A 21,685-nucleotide genomic window follows, 5' to 3' on the forward strand; every position below is an offset into this window, starting at 1 on the left:
AAAAACTCATCTTTCCCTTCCACTTTGCGACCAGACTTTGTCCTGCCCCTTCTCGCGGATGGAGCCGTACTTGGAGAAGTCTTCATTATGGTAATGTTCCCCGAGGAAGATCTGGACAATGTATCTGCCACGTTTGAAAACAATCTAGATCCATTGTTTTACTTATTCATTGCATTCATAATTGACGAGGGGTTAGTATTTTGGATTTTGTGTAAAGAAATAGATGGAGCCACCGATCGGGGTAACAGTCCCAGGCTTGCATCCTTCAAACGGGAAAGAAATCAGATGTCTGTGGAAAGATCCCGTTTAGGCTCTTTTTGATATCTCGGAACCCATTTTGTTTTCATAAACCCATTTTTTGTTTCCATACATTTGCAAACTGGGCGTTGCGAAATGGGTTTATATGGATGGAGGAGGGAAGGGAGGGAGTGAGTCAGTGGGTGATATCCACTTCAAGATTACAGTTTCGAATCTTCTATATATTCATTCCTCATTCAACTCCAAGCCAACGCGCGGAATAACCTTGAGAAAGAAAGCAAGTGTTCTAGGGCTCAGGAGTACCTCATATGCATTTAAACTCTCTCTCTCCCCGCCGTCCCCTGGGCACCTTTCGTTCCTCATGCGAAGAAAGAGCTGATCTACCTGAATCTGTCCGTCGTTCTCCAACTCGTGATGCTATGATGAGACCCCTTGTCGGGTTATTTTCTGATTGTAGTTGTCTATTTCCTTCACAGACTGGGTACCATTGCATTTCCGCTTTTGTCGAGAACGTAGTTGCTGTCATATCAGGAAACCGCTCTCAGATTATATGTTACATTTTATAATTGACTATCTCATAACGCATGCTGGATACCGTCTGTTCTTTAGATCCGCGAATCAGCTCGCTTCGAATGCGGCGTCGTCAGCACTACTACCAAGAAAACGGTGCTGATTATTGCCGTCTCCCTATCTCTCGTTCGGAAGAGAACAGCGCAATGACACTCTTCGTGTTGCAACTCTGCAGAAGGCTTTCTCATCGTTGTCTAAGGTTTTTTCTACTCGGTGTCTTGCCAGAATGTAGTTTGAGTACTTTTTCTTATATCTTCAATTTTGGAACTGCTTTCTTTTCAGTGGGGATTTGGCTATTTAGGTGTATAGTCCTTTGTTAAAGCGATAGGTAAGTAAGGTATTAAAGTGAACACCCAGACAACTTCAGTGAAGTGTGAAGTGAAAAATGCATATTTCAAACCACCAGCAGCAGATTCAAGATTCGAGATCTCGATGAATTTACTGTGTAGAGACCGTGGCTGGTATTAAGGAAAGCTATATCATTATAGTATTGCAAGTATCTTCACTATGAAAGATGCCAGTATTTTCAGCCAGTGAATGATGTGATTACCACTACTCGTCGTTTATATTGACTTTGAGTTTAATTAGCGAGATCTGAGCCCCCCCTTTCGTATTAAAGTAAATAAGAGCATGGATTTCACGGGCAGAAGATGTTCAATTCGATACCAACACGGGAACATACCAGTAGGTAAGGATGGCTGTTCGATTATCCTATCCTATCGAGAATGCGTAGCCTAGCTGCGATCTGTAAAAAAGAATATAGCTATGATAGCCGTTTCAGCCAGCCACATATATTCATCGCAGCCTACGTAATGCTGGCAACGGAATTGACTTCGGTGGATACCGTAGGAAAGGCACTTAACACGGTGCTGAAGGCCACAAAAGACTTGCATACAGATGTACTGATATTCAGTAAGAAAGAGAAGAAGGAAGGAAGCCTTCGCCGAGCCGCCGAACTGTTGTGAAGGAGTTATATGAAGGACGTCCACCCGCTTCAGCGCTGCCACCCTGCTATCAAACCGGCAACTGCTGTCAGGAGCTGAAATCATTATCAAAATTCAACTGCAGCATATGCAGGGTTGGTGGGCCCGAGCCCACGGAGCGAGATATGTAGAGCCTAGGATTGTTCATCGTCGCCGTGCCGTCCAATAACGTATATTGCGCTATCCTCTTCCTTTCATCACGAGTAACGGCCTTGCTTTTGACCTTTAGAGCTACCTCTTTATTCATCTTCAAAAAAAAAAAAAAAACAGTTCGTCGTTCAGGAGAAAGAGAGATATATATATATATATATATATGTATAGCAGCAGAAAGAACGACATCCTATGATACTTATTAGCCCCACATAGGAGCACGACGATGTCCGACCCACGACCTGTTGTCTATTCAATCGATGGCTATTTAAACGTGACACGGACGAAACTCGCTGTTCTTCCTAAAGGCCCAAGAACAGAGAATCACGAGAAATGTGCGCGCGAGATGAAGAGACTAGGCCCTGGCCAAGAGGGGCTCGAAATACCCTTTGGGCTGGAGACGATTAAATGACGGCATGTGATCAATGAATTATCCTTTATTTTATCCTTTGCAATCAATTTCCTCAATCCTAATTATTCAACACGAAATTTTCAACTTGCTCACAACGACTTGATTTTCATTGCATTCGATTCCTAAGATACGGTTTCCTTAAGAATCCGCTAGAACCAGATCAATAGCTCGTTGCGCTCGCCGCACAGCTCGAGAAATAGTTCCCGTCACTTTATCTCGGTCTTCCGCGGACAACAACAACACTAATAACGCCGATTATACACGGCCTTAAGACGCTGCATCGCCGTCTAACCTTACTTAATACTCTAAGAAGAGAAGAAGGAACGCTGCTATCAATTTGCAGCCCTTTCTTTTCATATTAAAACGAAGAGCACCGACTACTAACACGGCGACGAAAGCTATCGAAAGCTACTTCGACGATATCGACCGCGCGGTTATTATCAAACGACGTGTCTAGCAGCAATACGCTTCCGCTTCGGACTAGATTATAGACGACTAACTTAACCCCGAATCTCGACATTATGCGCAAAAGTTCTTTAAGAGTCTCTTTACGTTTATGCGTACTTATTCACACGCAACCACCGAAGCAGCTACTCCTCTTCTTCTTTCGACCGCTCTTCACAGCAGCGAGCAAACGGCCTTTTTTAAATCTATCTTATAAGCAGATTCCGCGAGGCCCTCGAAGACCTTGAAAAACTCAAAGGTTGCCGTTCAATCGGCAATCGCTAAGCTGTCTCGATCCTCTTTTGTTATAAGAATAAGACTTGCAAAAACCCGCAAGCTTACGAGCTCTTAAGCCACTCGTAAGTCCTTTAGCGAACAACCTAAGACACGCTAAGATAAGCGAGTCTTGATTCAAGTACCTTCCGCCGCACTCTTAGCTCGTCCCGATAGCTACGCCGCTCGCAAAGCTATTGCCGACAAACTAAACGGCGTCGATATAACTATTATCCTTCGTCTTAAAGCTACTCGCACGAGTTAAGCACTCACCTCGATCAACCTTAAAGCGAAGGACCTCCTTATCATAGATAAAGCCAAAAAGGTGTACCAAAAAGTTCTTAAAGCTACGGGAGCGACTATCCCGGTCAAATAGTACACGTACGCTGTCTAAAAGGTCTTTGCCGAAATCAAAGGCCTTTTCGACGAGATTTTCAAGACGGCGGAGCATATCGACGAAAAGATCTTAGCTTAAGCCGAGAGAGCTTCGATAAGCGTCCGCATCTTTTAGCACGGAGCCGACCCGGCGACCGGCTTAACCTGCTAGATAGTCTCCTTTTTAAAAGAGGTCCGCAGCTTTAAGTTGTTCGGCTGCAATAACTATTCTCGGTTAGTCGACAAAAAGCAACTTATTAAAAAGCACGACTTTAGCTGCTTTAGCTAGTATAACCCGGCCAAGTGCACTCGGCACGCACGCTGCTTTTATTGCGGCGAGCGAAGAGACTAGCACGACGGGCCCGACGGCAAAGACTGCACGGCACCCTTTCGTTATGCAAACTGCTACGGCCCGTACGAAGCTAATTATAAGAACTGCTTTGCGGCTCTTAAGCGAGTCAACGGCAAGGTGATCACTCTTACTAAGAAAGAGCTAAGCGCCGTCCGACGACTAAGAGCCCAGGCTTACGCTATTGCTACTGCTTTTATAACGGAAGAGAACGAACCGACCTCGGCTTCTCAATTAAAGACTCTTGCTACCGGTGTCAACGCGGCTTCCTTTCGAAAAAGACGCGCTTTTGCGGTGCAAAAGCACGAGCGAGCGACCTCTTTTTAAGCCGTCTCTTCACAATCCTCTTCTTAATCTTTTACGCAAGCTACGAGACTTTTACGCAATACAGCTACGCGCAAGAACTTTAACGAAAAGACTTTAATAAACAGCGCTTTCTCTATTATAAACGAAAGAAAAGACACGCTAATAGCGACATCGGACTATCACGTAAACAATACTACTAGCTCATCTTCTTCGTCTATAAGAAGCTCGAGCATTACTGCTAGCTAAGATGCTTAAAACAACTTTATATGTTAAGCACGCCGACACGGCACCGCGGCACTCGCCGCAATCGACAGCCTTTTAAAGAAATCCAAGTCTATTAAGCGAACGTAAGCAAAAGGCAGCTATACTACATTACTTTACTCTACCTTTGCTATTCGGCAAACATTAACGTTATCTGTGTCTAAGAGCCGTATACGCACTCGAGCATTAAAACTTAGAACCACTCGTCTTACGAATGCTATGCTTCGATAAAATCGTAAGATAATCAAGACGATGCTTAATACTTCGCTAAGCGACTACGAGTAATGACTTACGTGCGCAAGAGCGTAGGTCTTCGCACTTAATAACGCCGTTCTATTCGCAACAAAGATCTTTTATAAATCGATGTAAACGGCTTCGCTACTTTAAACGTCTATCGGCAACTTTTAATAGACCCGATTATAAACTATATTACTTACTTCGTCCCTCTTTTTAAGTGCTTGATTAAAAAGGACTTTAATATATAGCACGATATATTCGAACTAAAGGTTGAGCTTAAAGGCCGAAGAAGAGACTTTGCGGCTTGGTCCAATACTAATAAGATAGACTATATTAAACTCTCGAGCGATTCCTGTTGGATTGCTTCCAAGCGATTGGGAATATATATTCGTAAAGTCGTAACGGTCGTCAAAGTACTTGCAATTGCAAAACACTCGGTTGATAAGGTATCTGAATTCTGTCTGCTCCCTAAGGCTCAAGGGAGCTGATTCCTTCTATACGATTAGAAGGAATCACGTGCACTAGCTAGCTAATAGATTTACTTATCAAGTTGGGGGTCCCTTGACTGCTGACATGCTAAGCGAGGCATGCCAAGTGGCCCGTGAACCATGGTTCACGGGTGAGCTTCCTTAACTACTACTACTACTATTACTACTAGCTAAGGTCGATATGGATATACCGACACCGGCAACTCTCTCTTTGGCAAATAGTGCTTTGCCAACTATTATATCGACCGAAAAAAAAAAGGGAGGTAATTAAACAAAGGAAAAACAATCTCCTTCTTCCTTCTATAGCGGCCTTTCTACTTATCTATCGACTTGCACCTTTAAGGTATTAGTCAAAACTAGCTCTTGCAAAAAGATATTAGCCCCGATTTTAATTATGGCGTCAGCAAGGTTAGATTTGCTTCCGATCTAGCGTACCTTAGAAAGCTTTCGCTTTTCGTATGACTCCCGAATAGCTATAATATCGATCATTAGACGCTTCTCTTTAATGGTCCTTAGTTTTACTATGCATTCGTAAAGCGAATAAGAGTCAGTGCACACGACTACGAAGAAGTTAAGGATTCTTAGCTGAGCCGTGATTTAAGCAAAGGTAGTCGACATAGCAATAGCCATATCGATACTTAAGGACATCGCGTATAACTTAAAAGCTAATACTGCTCTTGTCACCCTCTTGCACTTCTGTGACATTTAATGTAAGATGTTACCCGTTAGAGTGAACTCGTTTTCATTTACGTAAGCCTTATTGCTAAAGATAGCTACGAAACCGATCTAAGAGCTAAGGTCAGCGTTGTTAGCAAACGCTCCGTTTACGAACACAAAGAGCTTCGCAGTCTTTAAGTCCAAAGGCACGTAATAGATCCTTCGAGTTAGGTGATCGATCAGCTACTAAATCACTTTATTAAAGGCTTTATAGTCTTCGTCCTTCGGTTCTTGGTGTTAAGCGGCTATCGATAAAGCGCAAGATGCTTCTAAGTAGCAAATAGTAGCTAAATACGCTTTTCGAGCACGTTGCTCTAAGTACTTTTTAGCTCGTATGGCTGAATCGAGCTTGATCACTGCAAGCCTTTCACCCTGCCCTTTTTGCCCAATTGATAGTCCGAACCCTTCTTTATCTAAAGATAGCTTGCATCTATTGAAAATCATTGGCTCGGCGTGTATAAAGGTCTCTATTTCTTTGCTCCTTAACTTGGATTTGACCAGCTCTTTCTCTTCTTTTGCCTTTATAGCTAGATTAATAATTATAAGAATATCATCCGTCTGTAAGGCAGCTATTTTTAGCTGATCTTTATTAGTTGATATAAAAAGGCAAGAATCAAAGCTCGATTGCTTTATCTCGAGGTTGTCCGTGAAATGCTTTGAAAAACGCTTATACTAATGCGTTCTTGCTTCGAAGATCTTATATAAAGGGCTAGTCATAAAGAACAAAGTGCTGAAGAGGAATCGATAAGTGATCTCTTTAAGTAATCGCACGACGATTATTCGGATGAGCTTCGTGCTTAACTGAGTGTAAGCTTAAGTGATATCCTTGCTATAGACTTGATACTCGTAGTCTTTTATTAGAAAAGGAGCTAAAGCATAACAAAGTCTTTGGCCCGCTCGCTGCACCGTAAGTGACTCGGTAAGTACTTTCGTTTTGCCTTTATCTTAAAAGGCTTAGACCATTATACGAGACTTCTCGTATAGCGTAAGTGTTCCTTTGCCTTTGATCTTATTAATAAACCTAGATCCGAAGATCTTAGCGCTTTTAGCGCGTAGGTCGGTGCTCGAGATCACTTAGAAGATGCTTTAGGCTATTAATCCAGCTAATTCTTTTGCTTTAAACTCTTGAAATGGTGCCTCGGGGCTCTTGATGATTCCTTCGGCTCGTAGCTTAATTGAGAGCTTATAGTCCCGGCGTTCTTTATCGGTAATCAACACCTCGGAGTCCTTAGTAAATAGAACGTAAGAATCGCCCTTTTTTTCGTCGGGCACGGTCGAGATATTAAGATCGTACTTCTAGTAAGGTATCTAAACTATTAGTATTATTGACTTCTAGGGATTAGCAAGTTAAAAGTTAAAGGGGCTGTTTGTTAGTCTTAGCGAGCTTCTTAGATTAAGCGACTTCGATGGATTAAACGAATGTTGAAGTTTAAGCGAATTTCGTATTTCTAGCTCTTTTTCGCTTTCGCTTTAATCATCTTCCACTTCTTCTTCTACCTCTTCTTCTACTTTTACTTTAGGTATTTGCAACTCTTCTAGTAGCTTTTCAACTTTAAAGTAGTAAGGTTTTACTAAGGTTGACCTGAATTCCGTAGGCCTCGGACAAGCTATTGTGCACGTATGCTTTTGCTTGTTAAGCAGCTGAAAAGGGCCTTTTTACTTTTGGTTTTCCCGCCACACCAGCACTCGTAAGCCAATAAGGAGGTCTAGGGTATGCTCCGTAATTAGGCTATTCTTCCTCTTAAGCGCGTCCCTAACCTGCTTCGCAGCGTGGCATTTTCGTACTTCCTTTATAGCCTTGTTAATAGCAGCAGCACGCTTTTAAGTAGACGCGGCAAGTCGATCTTACTCCGTTAGCTTCGGTAAAGTCCCAAAAACGAAGAGTATAAGAACCAAGCTATTAGGTCTAGCTGTGTCGTTGATAGCTTTGATAGCCATTTGAAGCCGGTCCTCCTTTAAGGCTTTTAGAAGCTCTTTTGTGACGATCTCAAAGGCGCGTCGCACAAAGACGTGGTAGCGTTCCACTAGCTCGACGCTATGATAAGCTTTTATAAGCATCTGCTTTAAGGTGCTGCTAATACTTTTAAGGTAGCCTCGGAACGTTGCCGAATTGAAGTTGGTTTCGGGATCGTGCATTACGTTTATAAAGGGTCCGACGTAAGTATTGATTTAATATCGATTAAATCCTTTAAGTAAGTGCTGTGCGGACATGCTTTTAAAGAAGGTGGCGGCTTGAAAATTAGTAAAATCGCAAACGACGTGTAATACGTTCTTGCCGTTAAAGTGCATTACGTCCACGTATACCGTATCATTAAAGTCAGTATCGTCTTTAAGTCTAATACTAAACCTCTTCGGAGAGCGTCCGAATACTTGGCAATAGTGGCAAAACTTTTGGATGTTGTAAAGCAAATCTCGCTTAAATTCGTGCCCGGCCCTTTTAAGAATAGCAGCAAATCGTGTTGGTTACACAATAGGGTGCACACGTGAGACTCGGTACGAATGGCAAGTGGTTGCATTCGTGGTGTTGTTAAGTCTCTGGGGGAGGAAGCTATTCTAGCTGCGAGGTGCAGTTATATGTAGTTGGGTGCATGAGTGCACGGGCCACCATGTGGTTGCTATAGCAAAGGTGCACGTGCTAAGCACGGGCCACCTTTATCCCCGATCGAGTCCTTAACTCCGATCTTCTTATTCTTATACTCGCAATTTTCTCTTTTGTAATTGCAATAGTTGCAATTGCAATTACAATTTTAATACAAGTAAAAATAGCTCTCTTATTCTTAACGTTGTCGGTAAAAAATACTATCACCGTTCCTTTTAAATTCGGCCTGACCTTCCTATGCTCTTTCCACTCACCTTTCGACACGTACGTTGGCTTTGTTCGTATTAATAAAGGTCGCTAACGACTTATTTAAGTTGATTTTCGTTATAAAGTCGGCTAAATTATCTTTTCTTTTAATCTATTTGACCTTTGCAAGCTCTCGGCGCTCGTATGATTGCTTAAAAGCTATAATGTCGATCATTAAGCGCTTCTCCTTAGTGGTTCCGAGCTTGATAAGGCATTCGTAGAAGGAATATGAGTCGGTACAAACGACTATAAAGACCTCGAGGACTTCTAGCTTGTTAGTAATTATTTTGAGGGTAGTAGCTACGCAAATAGCAATATCTACACCGGAGACCATGCTATAGATTTCCGAAGCAAGTATTAAGCGTGTTACTCGCTTGCATTTTGTAGAACTAGCAGCGATAAGGTTCCCTTAGATAAAGAAGGAGCTGTTAAACTTTTCTTCGATTGCTAAGATGATTAGAAAACCAATTTGTGAACTGCAGTCTTTATTATTAGCAAAACTCTTGTCCACAAATACGAACAGCTTCGCTGAACGTAAGTCGATATTGAAGTATATTAAGCTTCGTTGCTGGTTTTCTATTATCTATGCAATTCTCTTGTTCAAAAAGGTGATGTCGTTCAAAGTGAGGTCTTTTTGCTAGATCTGCGCGGCGGTAAATAAGTCGAAAATAGCTTCGGGCTGACACAAGCTTGCAATATAAGCTGCACGTGCTCGCTGTTCTAAGTAATTGTTTCCATTTTCGGTAACTAGCTCTAGCTTTTTCCCTTGGTCCTTTTGCTTGAGTAGAATCGAGCTATTAGCGAGCTTCTTTAGTGTTCTTCCATTGAATGTCACTTCGTTTTCTACTATAAGCGTCTCTTTTAGCTTAGCGTTAAAATCAGCCTTCTTAAGCTCTTGCTCTTCCAAGTCATTAAACTCCTTGTCAGCTACTATCAGTATGTCGTCTATTTGCATTCCAATGATAGCGAATTTGTTAGTTATAGAGATTAATAAACAAGGGTCGTATATAAAAGAGACTATGAATAGCTTATCTTTATAGTGTTTGTAATAAGTGTCCTACTAATAGGTACCTGCCTCCGCAATCTCGTATAGAGGTTTACGAATCAGTAAGATGTAGCCCGAGGGGTATAAGTGTTAGAGGTCCTTGAGCAAATACGCTAAGATCATACGCTCGAAGTAGCGCTAGCTCGATACGTAAGCTTAAGTAATATCCCGCAAAGAAACTATTGCTTGATTGAAGGATTCTAAGAATAGGGCTAAAGAAATCATCAAACGCTAGCTATTGCGCTAAATAGTCGGGGATTAAGTAAGAATATTATACTTGCTTTCGTCGCTTTAAGCTTGAATAACAAAGCGTGATTTTTCGTATGGTTCGAAGGTATTCTTGCTTTTGACCTTATCGACTATTCGAGAGTTGAATATGCGGCTTGTTCCGTGGACCGCAAGGTTGTATTCTACAACCTTAAATACCTCTTTCTTTATTAGGCCCTTTAGCTCTTGGAGGCGTGATTCTACGAATTGCTCGCCGGGCGTAATAATAACTCTTTCGTTTCTAAGCTTCGTAGAGAGCGCAACATCAGCCTTTTCTTTATAAGTAAAGAATACTATGATAATATCACTTTCGTGATTGAGAAATTGCTCGTCAAAATCTTTGAACTCTTTTATACTTGCAAAAAGGTGACGGGGGCTGTAGCGAACTGCCAAACTGCCTTTCGGTTTGCGCGGGCGTGATCCAATCTTAATAGCTAGAGTGGTAGGTTGTCTTGTAGGCTGGACCGGTAGTAGTTCAGCTTTAATTAACCGGTTCGGTGGCAAAGATTCTTCGAGGTTTAGCGTATCTAAAAGTGTTTTATAGTACGGTTTGACAACTATTGAACGGAATTCGCTAATTCGGTCGTTTACGAGTACCTTGCAAGTCTCGTTTTTACGTGCAATTAGCTTGTGCGGTCCGGTCTATTCGCCTTTGCTTGGTTTACCTTTTACCTTTTTATAGACTTTGACGTCTGATTGCAAGGAGAGGTTGAGGGTTTCTAAGATATTTGGTCTATTTCGCATTGCTAAGGCGTCCTTGACTTTTCTCTTAGCTTATAGTCGACGAATCTCCTTGGTTGCAGCTCGAAAGGCTTCTCGTCTCTTTGTTATAGACAGTGCTAGAGAATCTGTCTTAGAAAAGCGTAGGTATGCGCCGTATACGAGCAATGTAAAGACAATACCTCCGGGGCCGGCTGTATCGTTGATAGCTTTGAAAGCCATTTGAAGTACTATATGCTTATCAACTCTTTCACTTGCTAGTTCCTCTTTCAGAATATTATATATTCTTCGGAGAAGGCTATAGTAGCGTTCTACTTTTCCGACGCTATTGTGAGCTTCGACTAAGACTACTTTGATCTTAGTATTCATCGAATTTGCTTGTTGTTTAAACTCTTGAAAGCTTAAGTTGGTTCTAGCGTCTACTACGATTACATCTAGAAGGCTTAAGTATATATCGATCTAATGGTAACGTACTGTATCTTACACGTGTTTTGCAGTTATATTCTTAAGGAATCCTTTAGAACCGTAGCTTGTAGCTGAATCTACGATATATAATACGAGGTCTCCGTCAATATACATGATATCAATAATAATCGAATAGTTGAATTCATACTTATCTTTCAAAAAGATTTTGAATCTGCAAAAGGCTTGCTTATGTAGTTGATACTGCGTATAGTATTTAGTAATCTTCTCGAAGATGTCGGTTTCAAACTCCTCACCGACAGCTTTAAGGGTGGTAGCAAAACGCTATACTAAAGGGTGTCCTTAGCGGCGATGAATTTAACGTAATTCTCTTTCGATAAAGTAGCATGTAATAGTTTCTTGCTGACTAAGCAGTAAGAATGGGTAGCTTTATTTTCTAACAACTGGCACGCTGTTATGGCCTTGCACAAGCAGGTTTCTTAGATTGTTAAAATACACGCTAAGAGAATCCATGTCTTTTAGACAGATTAGGAAAAGGGTGTCAGTATTGATTATATGAAAAACAATCTTGCCAATTGGTGTTTGTACTTCTACGGTTCCTTTAATAATAGCCGGGGTCTCGCCGAAGCTGATAGTACTTCTTTGAATAGTAATCACTTGTAATTCAAGCAAGTGATATTAGAGAGCTCTTACTTGTGCTTCTTTTACAGAAGACTTACTTGCAGCTCTCGAATCGGGAAAGAAGTTTTAGAATCGATAAGCTGAATACCGGGAGTGTGAAATGTAGGTCTTTAATGGAACGGTCTCATCTTCTTCAATTGAAGGGTTCATAGCGTCTAAGGTGGTGAAAGCGTAGTAAGCTGAGCGTTCTTGCAAAATTGCAATGGTCTCGGCGTCTATCACCTTTTTAGCCTCGGTGAGAAAGGTCTGAGTGAAGTAATTGCGGTCACCGTAATCGTATTCGTCGTACTGATAGTTTTCAGTAGCGTATATTGCTTGATCTTGGTGATTTTCTTCGTCTATAATACCCTTTACTCTTTCGTAGTCCGCTAAGAAGCTTGCAAAATAAGCTAAAGTCATTAGTTGAGTGGTGTGGTACGTAGCGCTTTTCTTGTACTCGTCGTAAGAGCGTTTTCGTTCTTTAAGGGAGTGTTTTATAGACTAGCAGTCGGGTTTGCCGCAAATAAAGCATACCTTAAGCTTTCTACTTCCGCGGAAGCCTTTATTCCTTTCTTTACGTGCAAAACCTTTGTTCTTACCTCTGCTTCTATTACCGCGATTGTAGCTTCTTGAGCTACGGTTATAGCTTTTACTTGATCTTTTATAGTTTCGATCGGTGTAATAGGTCTCGTGATTGCAATTGGTATCGCAATTGTGGTCGTTAGAAGCATGGTACATAATAAGAGGAGCTGTGTATTCGAGTATTTAGCGCTTTCTTTGAATAGTACCGATTGCTAATCGTAATTAAGCAGCAACTCCTTCGTATGTATTAGCTGGGTTGAACATTGCTAGTCTGCATTCTTCGACTCTATTGCAGGCGCTAATAAGTTGATCGCGCAATACGTTATCGGTCTGGTATTCGAGTGTAAAGCTTTGCTAACAGCTTTTTAAAAGCTTTATCGTAATTTCTAAGCACTTTAATCGAGTCTTCCCGATATTCTCTTTGTTTGCAATAACACTAGCGAATGTAGTAGTTCTTTATAAGCTCATGTAGTGCTTTCGGTTCTCATCGGTTTCGAAGTGTTAAGCTATAAAGTATATCATAGCTTCGAAAAAGTAGCTTTTGCTAGTTATTTGATCGATATAATAAGCGTTTGCTACTCCGGTAAGCATGACAAGGAAAGCTTTAGCGTATAAAGCAAGAGAGATGTCGTATGTTTCGCACAAGCTATAGAACTTCTTTAGCTTTACGAAGAGTATATCTTACATTCCTTTATTGTATTTGAGCTCCTTCTTATATCTATATATCTTACTGAGTCCGCTAATCAGCTGCGCTGGGCTTGGTCTTCAGCCTCTTCTAGCTGATTGGTCAGGGTCTCTTCTATTGCTACCTCCGCCTCTTTTACCACCTCTTCTTCCACCTCCTCTTCCACCTCCTCTTCCACCTCCTCTTCTACCGCCTCTTCCACTTCTTTTGTAGTTATCTTTACGATAAGAGTCTTCCGTATGGTTGCTTTTACTATCATCACCTCCGCTTCTACCTCTTCTATTTGCTCTTCGTCCTTAAGGTTCGCGGTGTTCGAAAATGGGTGGTACGTAGGGTTGTCGATGAACCAATGGGTTGGGTAAGGGTCGAGTCGAATGAATCGGTAGTAAAGGTTGTAGTCGAGGGTCAAGGGGTAGTCGAGGGTCACGGGGCAGTCGAGGGTCAAGGGTGAACTCCTATTGTCTCTGCTGTTGATAGGGTTGCCTATTGAATAATATATCGAATTGTATATCATTCGAGGGTGAGGGTAAGGGTCGATACAATTAAAGGTGTATCGGTAGGAGGAGTGGTCGTGTAAGTTGTATCGGTGTAAAAGGTGTGGGAGATGGTAAAGGTAAGGGTAAGGGTTTGACGGCAGGTCTGTATGTTATTAAACTGAGTCGCTTTTCTTGTCTTGCTTCTTCGTAAGGTGGAAATACGAGAAATGTCGATCTATGAAATAGTTTAGCAAAGGCTGAAGCATAGCTTACACTACTTTTTAGATCTTTTATCTATACGTAGTAGACGAAGAGGTGATTGTATAAGTATCTTAGGATTGTGATATAACTTAGCTTGAACAATAGTTCAATCTATCTTTCGAAAAAGCTTTGGTATGTCTTTCACAAATTGTTACTTGTAGCGTAGCGATAATCATCTTTAAATATATCGAAGGCTCGGATGATATACGAGTGAACGCAACCTTGGGTCTATTTGGTCTTGTTAGTAAGGTCGAAATTATCAGCTTCTCATACCTCTCGGTCGACTTTGAATTTGCCTCGGAAAGTCCATTCGAGTTCCTCGAAGCTACTTGCTAGAGGTCGAACGGATTTCTCTGAAAGGGGGAGAAGGGGAGGGTTTTCGAATTCGTGAGGGAGAGGATTTCTGTTTCTGTCATCCGCTATATTAGCGGTGGTGGTTGCGTGATAGACGCTACAACTAGTGATAGTACTGCTAATTGTATTGGGTTTCCGCTAGACTTGTTAAGAACTAACGGTTGCTTGTAGCGTAGTTAATACTTTTAAGGGGGCAAAAACTACCTCTTCTTTTCTGTACCTAGCTCATCTGTGGTTAAGTGTGAATTTAACTACTGATCAGTGTTGGTTACACAATAAGGTGCACACGTGAGACTCGGTACGAATAGCAAGTGGTTGCATTCGTGGTGTTGTTAAGTCTTTAAGGGAGAAAGCTATTCTAGCTGCGAAGTGCAGTTACATATAGTTGAGTGCATAGGTGCACGGGCCACCATGTGGTTGCTATAGCAAAGGTGCACGTGCCAAGCACGGGCCACCCTTATCCCCGATCGAGTCCTTAACTCCGATCCCCTCATTCCCACAAATCGATTTGCTAAGAGGTGGCCAAAACGCTTGTAGATAGTCTTTAATTGTTCTTCCGTAAAGTAGCAGTAGACGGTCTCGCCTTCGGTACTATAGTAGGTAGCAGCGTGCTCTTTACTTAATAGCATCCACACGTGCTTAAACATCCTTATTATTAGTATTTCCTTCTTCCCTTGGACTAGTACGTTCCGCAAGTTATCTAGGATCACCTTATGCTTGTTTATATCAGCTAATAAGAGTAGGAAGGGTACGTCGCTCTTTATAACGTAGAACTCCACTTGACCTAGAGGGGTATCTAGGGTAACTGCTTTAATAAAAGTGGCAAAGCCGATGCTGTATTTAACGGACTTCTCCTTTGCTCGGGATGTATTTAATTAGACTTCGGGATACTTCTTTTAAAGTGCTCGTAGCTAGGGCAAGTTAGCGGTAAAGAAATTGGCTGCTCCGCTGTTAATTATGAGGCTTATGAATACGTTTTCAAAGTACTTAAAGGCTATGTAAGTCTCTGCCTTATCTGCGGGCACACGCGGATCTTGCTCGGGCATCTTTTAGGTCTCTACTTGGCTGGTAAAGGCGTGGAATGCCGTCTGAATCTTTAGCTGTTTGTATACTTCGTTAGCGTCAAAGATGCCGTGGGTAGTTATAAAACCTTCCGATATGTTAGCGTGGCTGCCCGATTCGAGTAGCTCGTTTGGTAAGCTTGCGATAAACTGATCGAATTTTTCCGTAGATATAAGTGGCCAGCCCTCGATCGACGCTACGTATTAAGAAAATTTGCTTTTCGTCACTCTTTTTGCGTCCTTAAAAGCTTAGAACTTGGCGACGGATGCTTTTTTTTCGTCGGGGGTGTGGTTGGTGCTCTAGCAACTTGGCTTTTTGCAAACAAAACACCTTTTCTCACCTTTAGTAGCCTTGGCAGCTTTCTTACCTCCGAAGTATTGGCGGTCTTGAATAAAGCATTCGTATTCTTCGTCTAAATCGGAGTTAGCTTTTGAGGTGTTATGCTAAGAGCAGGTGTGATCGTGTAGCTCGTTAGAGCTCGCGTAAGCTCTATTCGCTTTAGCAAGAGGTCGGGAGGTCTTAGTTGCAAACGCAATAGCTTTGCGAATGTCGGCAATTGCGGCGGTAGAAGTAAAAGCAAGGTTCATTCGTGCAATCGTAGTCTTTGGCACGTTTTTACAAGCTGAATACAGCTTGTTAGCAAGACTTCGATCATCTTTCAAACCTGGTCGTAGAAAGCTTTGAATCCTTTTAAGCTCTTTAGCGAGCTTCTCAAAGCATTCGCTAAGCGAGGTCCTTGGATTCTCTTTCTTGATCAAATCTAGCGAAATTTCCTTCTAGCGGTCGTATTTTGCTTGCCGCCGGTGGTCAGTCTCGAAGTAGTCTTTCATTGCAATAACGTTTGCTTTGAAAGTCGAAAGTCTGGCTTTGATGACGTGATTATAATAGAAGGTTATAGCCTCTTTTGTAAGCATAATCGGGAACGCCGCTAAATAATCCTCGGAGGTTAAATCGTATCGACTTGCTTAGTCAGTAAAAATTCTTAATTAAGTCTTGAAGTCATCGTCGGGTCTTAAATACTTTAACTCTTTAAGAAAGCTTTGCGCGAACAAAGCTAATTCCTTCGCTCTTAGGTGAGAGTCTGCTGCCTTTAGCTTAAGGAAATCGTCTTTATTATCGTTAAGGGCGCTTGGAGTGCCGTACGCAAGCGTGCTTTGCTTAACTAATGGTCTGATCGGTAAAGGGTTACCGATATAGTTGCCGGTGGTCCGTCTTTTTTTAAGGTCTTTAAGAGGCTCATTTCCGAATCCGAGGTCTTTTAAAGGTCCGTTTCCGAATCTTTTTGATAGTCTAAAAGGGCCGTTCTTACCTTCTCCGTGCTCGTAGCCTCGATCTCCTTGTCAATCTTCCTCGTTTCCTTTTCGTCGGTCATCGTCAAGATCGCTAAGGCTATTCGGGTTACCGGCTAAAGCTCTAGCTTAATGATATCCGTACCTTTAAGCGCGCTCTTAGCGATCCTTATACCTTTAGTATCCTTTTTATCGATACGTAACTTATTAAAGGATCTAAGGAGCTTATCGGTACGTCCGAGAGTGCTGGATCTCCTTTTCGGGTTGCTAAAGTTGGGCACGGAAATCTGCACGCTGTCCTTGATAAGAGCTAATTTTGTCCGGAATGCTCTTAAGTTTTAGCGGGTCTTCTTTTAGCGTATAGCTGCTATTGCCTTGCGTATTGTCAAGCTCGATTATGTTTTCGGGGCCGTTATTATTGCTACTCGGCCTTGGATTTTGGGAAACCCGATTATAGCTTTTAAGAAAGGGGTTTAAAGGCCGCTAAAGTGATTTTGGCTCTTGTATGATTAGCGTATTACGTAGCGGTTGCTGAATTGAGGGCGTCGAGTACGCTGAAGTGCTTCGTCGTAGCCCTTCGTTAAATTGTATAGCGTAAGTCCGTAACTCCGCCATTTGCCTTGCTATCACCTTTATATTTTGCTTTATATTCCTCCTCTCTTTCGCAAATTCTTCGCGTAACCTCCGAATCTCTTCCTTTTCCTTCCTTGATACCTCCTTTTCCTTCTCTTTTAGACTTCGTAAGGGTGGTAAAAGTAGTTGAGGCGTATTATCCTCGTCGTCCGTAAGGTTTTCGGCGATCTACCTTGAATCGAAGCTTAAGAGTACTGCTTGCTGCTCTTTTATTTCTTAAAAGGTCTATTAGTGTTGCTGCTCGTCGTTCAAAAGCTTGACCATCTTATTGGCGTAGCCCTTTTGCTTTAAGGGGCACTACACGCTTTTAGACAGCAAGTGTTCCTTAAGGCTAATAAAGGTAGCAAACTTAAGGCTTCGTCTTGTATTATCCTTCGTCATTGTAAAACTAGTCCAATCTTAGCGTAAGAAAGCGTGCCGGAATAAGCTCCACAAGTCGTAATCTTTTAGCCTTTTACACTTCGTATCTAAGAAGTCGTTTATTATCGCTCGGGCCGTGATCTTACTGTCTGGCCTTGCGTATAATAGCTCGTTTAAGTCAAATGAGATGCTCGACATTTCGTCGTCTAGTCTTTTCGAAAGGCTTGAGAGTCCTAGGTATAGTAGTCTTTTTGGCTGAATAGCTAAAGGTTCCGTAAGTAATGATAAGACTCGAAAGGTATAATACCTTATTGCTCTTTGTCGGCTAGACTCTTTACTTGGAGGTCTAGTTGCTCGATCGGCTATAGTTGTTGTCTGCTCGTACGTAGATCGATCGTGTTAGTTGGGTTTGCTGTATGTAGTAAGCGCGGCTCTACAGCTTTAAAGGTTGTATAAAAGTGACTTGGTTCGGAATCACTTTTCCGTAAGAATAAAGGAAAATCGGTAGTATAAGAAGCGACTTGGTACGGAATCGCTCTTCCGTTGTAGAAGGAGAGAGGTATCGTAATGAAAAGTATCTTCGCTATAAAGTATTCTTAGCTTCTTTGTGATTGATCACTTAATAGTAAATCAACCACTGATTAGTGTTAGATTGCTTCTAAGCGATTAAGAATATATATTCGTAAGGTCGTAACGGTCGTTAAAGTACTTGCAATTGCAAAACACTCGGTTGATAAGGTATTTGAATTCTGTCTGCTCCCTAAGGCTCAAGGGAGCTGATTCCTTTTATACGATTAAAAGGAATCACGTGCACTAGCTAGCTAATAGATTTACTTGTCAAGTTGGGGGTCCCTTGACTGCTGACATGCTAAGCGAGGCATGCCAAGTGGCCCGTGAACCATGGTTCACGGGTGAGCTTCCCCAACTACTACTACTACTACTACTACTAGCTAAGGTCGATATGGATATACCGACAATTCCACTTACAAAGCTGGTCACGTTCTAGACTTGACCTTTTCAAATATCCCGTTTGCTTAAACGATAATTCGCCCCGATCTCTATTCGAGCTTAAACTACGAGACTCAAGTCACGACTATCCTTAGCCGAAGAGTCGTTCTTTTAAAGCGCTTTTAATACCGAGTACCGGACTAAGACCTCGAGAAATTCGCTTCGCTTATAGCGCTAAGCGTAGACCAACTCTCCGACCCGTAGACGATACATTCTATCGAAGAACTCGATCAGCTTGCGATCAGCTTAACTACTGCTTTCAACTTTACTTTAAAAGTTGCGAAACAGCTCGCTCGAAAAGAGCTAACGGCTGCATTATAATAGACGGCAGACTGCTAGATAGCGTATAAAAAACACTTAGCAGCGCGCTTCGTAATATACGACGGAGAACCGACCTAAGAAACGCGAGACTAGCTCGCTATAATTAAAAAAGCTAAAAAGGCTTATTAGACTCACGTGATCGACGGAGTGAAATCGAACTAAGACTTGTATAAGATCATAAGCTAACACAAGCTTACTTCGAACTTAAAATCGCTCTTTTTAATAATCAACGATAAAGCTATCGAAGACATTAAAAAGAAAGCGGACGCGCTACGAAAAAGCATCTTTAAACGGTTTAGCGCCGCCGACGACTTCGACTACGATCTACTCGCTAGCTAAGAAAGCATTAGCCGGCTCTCTTAAGATACTACGGTGTTATTAAAAAAAGTGGAGTCTTACGTGATCGAAGTAATAAGCACTTTACTTAAAACGAACAAAATCATCGTACGACTGTTTAAAGCATGCTAGCAACACGTCTATCACTTCTTTTATAGCTTTTTTAATAAGTGCTTAGCTTTTTATTATTTCCCGGATACATAAAAGCTCGCTGAAGTCTCGATGATCTTTAAAGTAAAGAAAAAAGATAAGATTTCTATCCGCTCTTAGCGACCGATTGCTTTGCTTTCGTGCATTTTTAAAAGACTAGAGCGTATCGTTGCGAAAAGAATTGCGTAAACTGCTTTTATTAACGACGTTTTTAACTTACAATACGCAAAAGCCTTTCTACGGCGCTTTGCATTAAACCTCGCTTCGTACTTAACATACGACATCGAGTCCGCACTTGCAATTAAATATTAAGTCATTATAATTATTATAAACGTCTAAAGAGCTTTCGATGCGGTCTTGACCCGTCGCTTTTTTAAACGCATAACGGAGCAAAGCTAGCCGTACTCATTACTTAAGCTAATAGAATCTTTTCTTTTAAACCGCAAAGTTAAAGTCCGATTAAAAAAAGAAATCACGGATACTTACGACGTAGAATACGGCACTCCGCAAAGATTCCCGCTATTACCGGTGCTTTATATGCTTTACTTAGCTAAGCTACTTAACTAAGACCGGACATTGCGCTTCGAGTACGCTAACGATATCTGCTTGTATCGCGTCAATCGCACTTTCGACCGGAACATCGCTATACTTCGAAACGATATCAATTCTATTATTAAATGAAGTAACACTTACAAGATCGCTTTCGCTTCGAAAAAGATCGAGATGATGCACTTCTTTCGCAAGAAAAGCACGTATACTCTCTCTCTCGTAGTCGATATTATAACTATTCCGTGCATTATTACAGGTCCGAAAGACGAAGACACACTTGCGATACGATAGCTTAAAGTCTAGTTTAATCGCAAGCTAAAGTTCCGTCGACACGTCCGAAAACGGGCGGCTAAAGCTAAGAAAGTCGCTTAGCACATCCGCAGTCTCGCTAAGACAGTCTACGGTCCTTTTGCGGCTTTACTGCGCAAAGCAATTATTACTTGCGTGCTGCTTTCGGTGCTTTACGGTACGGAAGCGTAATACGTAAAGCGCTATCGCTTAATCTATAAGTCCGGAAAACTAAAAGTTGTTAGCGCTCGAGTCGAAGAGATAATTGACCTTATTAATAAGACGATAACCTTCGCGGCGCGCGAAGTACTCTCGATCTAAAAAACGACACTAACGGCAACGCTCTTTCGAAATGCCAAGCTTTTTTCCGGCACTGCGGCTTTAAAAGAAGCTAAAGCTAAGTTTGCAATAAGATTAAAAACGGTAGACGATAAGCACTTATTGATCAGCCGGATACCTTTACGGATCTAATAACGCGGTCGCGGCGCAAAGACTATTAAGATCCTCGAAACTAAGATCTAAAGACTAAGAACTCTCTTCTTAAACGTTCCCCGCTTTCGCTTCGTCCTTCCGCACTTTACATCAAAAAGCAGACGAGACCCGGCGGACGGTAAAACGAAAAAAGAAGCTGCTGCCGCATTCGAAGCATAATAGCAATAGCTCTTGCTAAAAAACATCACGATCTTTTTAAACGAGTTAAAACAATACGATTAAAGCAACCGACTAGTAAGCTACGAGTACGTAATCTATCGAAGACGACAAAAGACAAGCTACGAATACGGCTTTATTAACGATTGCTTTTACGTTTTTAACGTAAAAGCGATAAAAGCATAGAAAGGCTTCGAACGAGTAGTGCACGCTTATTTAACGGCGAGACGGATCTAGCTTTGCATCGATAGCATATCAATCATTTAATGTCTTCGCGGAAATGCTTTTTTATTATCGCAATAAGCGTTCTTAAACGTCTAAAAAGTGATAAAGACTCGAGACGTGCGAATACGATAGTCTTTAAAGCATATAAGCATTAAAAAAAACGAACGGGCGGATAAGCTTGCAGACTTAAAAGCAAAGAAACCGGACTAAGACACTAATCTAGTATCGCAACTTACGATTAGCGGCATCCGCACACTTTTCCGCGATATACAAGATAAAGCACGAAAAGCCTAATAGAGCGCAAGCTCTCTTAAGCTTTCACGCTCGTATCGGAAATAAAGCTTTCTATACTTAGTCAAGCCCTTTTCGGAGCTAGAACTCTTACGACATGTCTTACATAAGCTACTTGCGATCCGAACTACGCATAAAGACTTTACTTAATACTATACTAGGTTCTAGCACTACGACGCTAACTTAAGGTATGCTTGCGGCAAACGCAAGTCCTCTTTGCACATAGCCTTTTGCCGATTTACGCAACGACGCTTCTTTTCTTAGCTTCACAAGACCCGATCGCGGACCTTTTTAAGCACGATCTCGAAAGCTTACGACTTTTTTAAAGGTCTCTTCAACAATCCGGCCGATTTTCAAGCCTTCTTAACTACTACGGAGTTCTAC

Source organism: Drepanopeziza brunnea (genome assembly GCF_022702325.1).
Source record: "Drepanopeziza brunnea f. sp. 'multigermtubi' strain 214-2 chromosome Unknown ctg13, whole genome shotgun sequence".
Lineage (NCBI taxonomy): Eukaryota > Fungi > Ascomycota > Leotiomycetes > Helotiales > Drepanopezizaceae > Drepanopeziza > Drepanopeziza brunnea.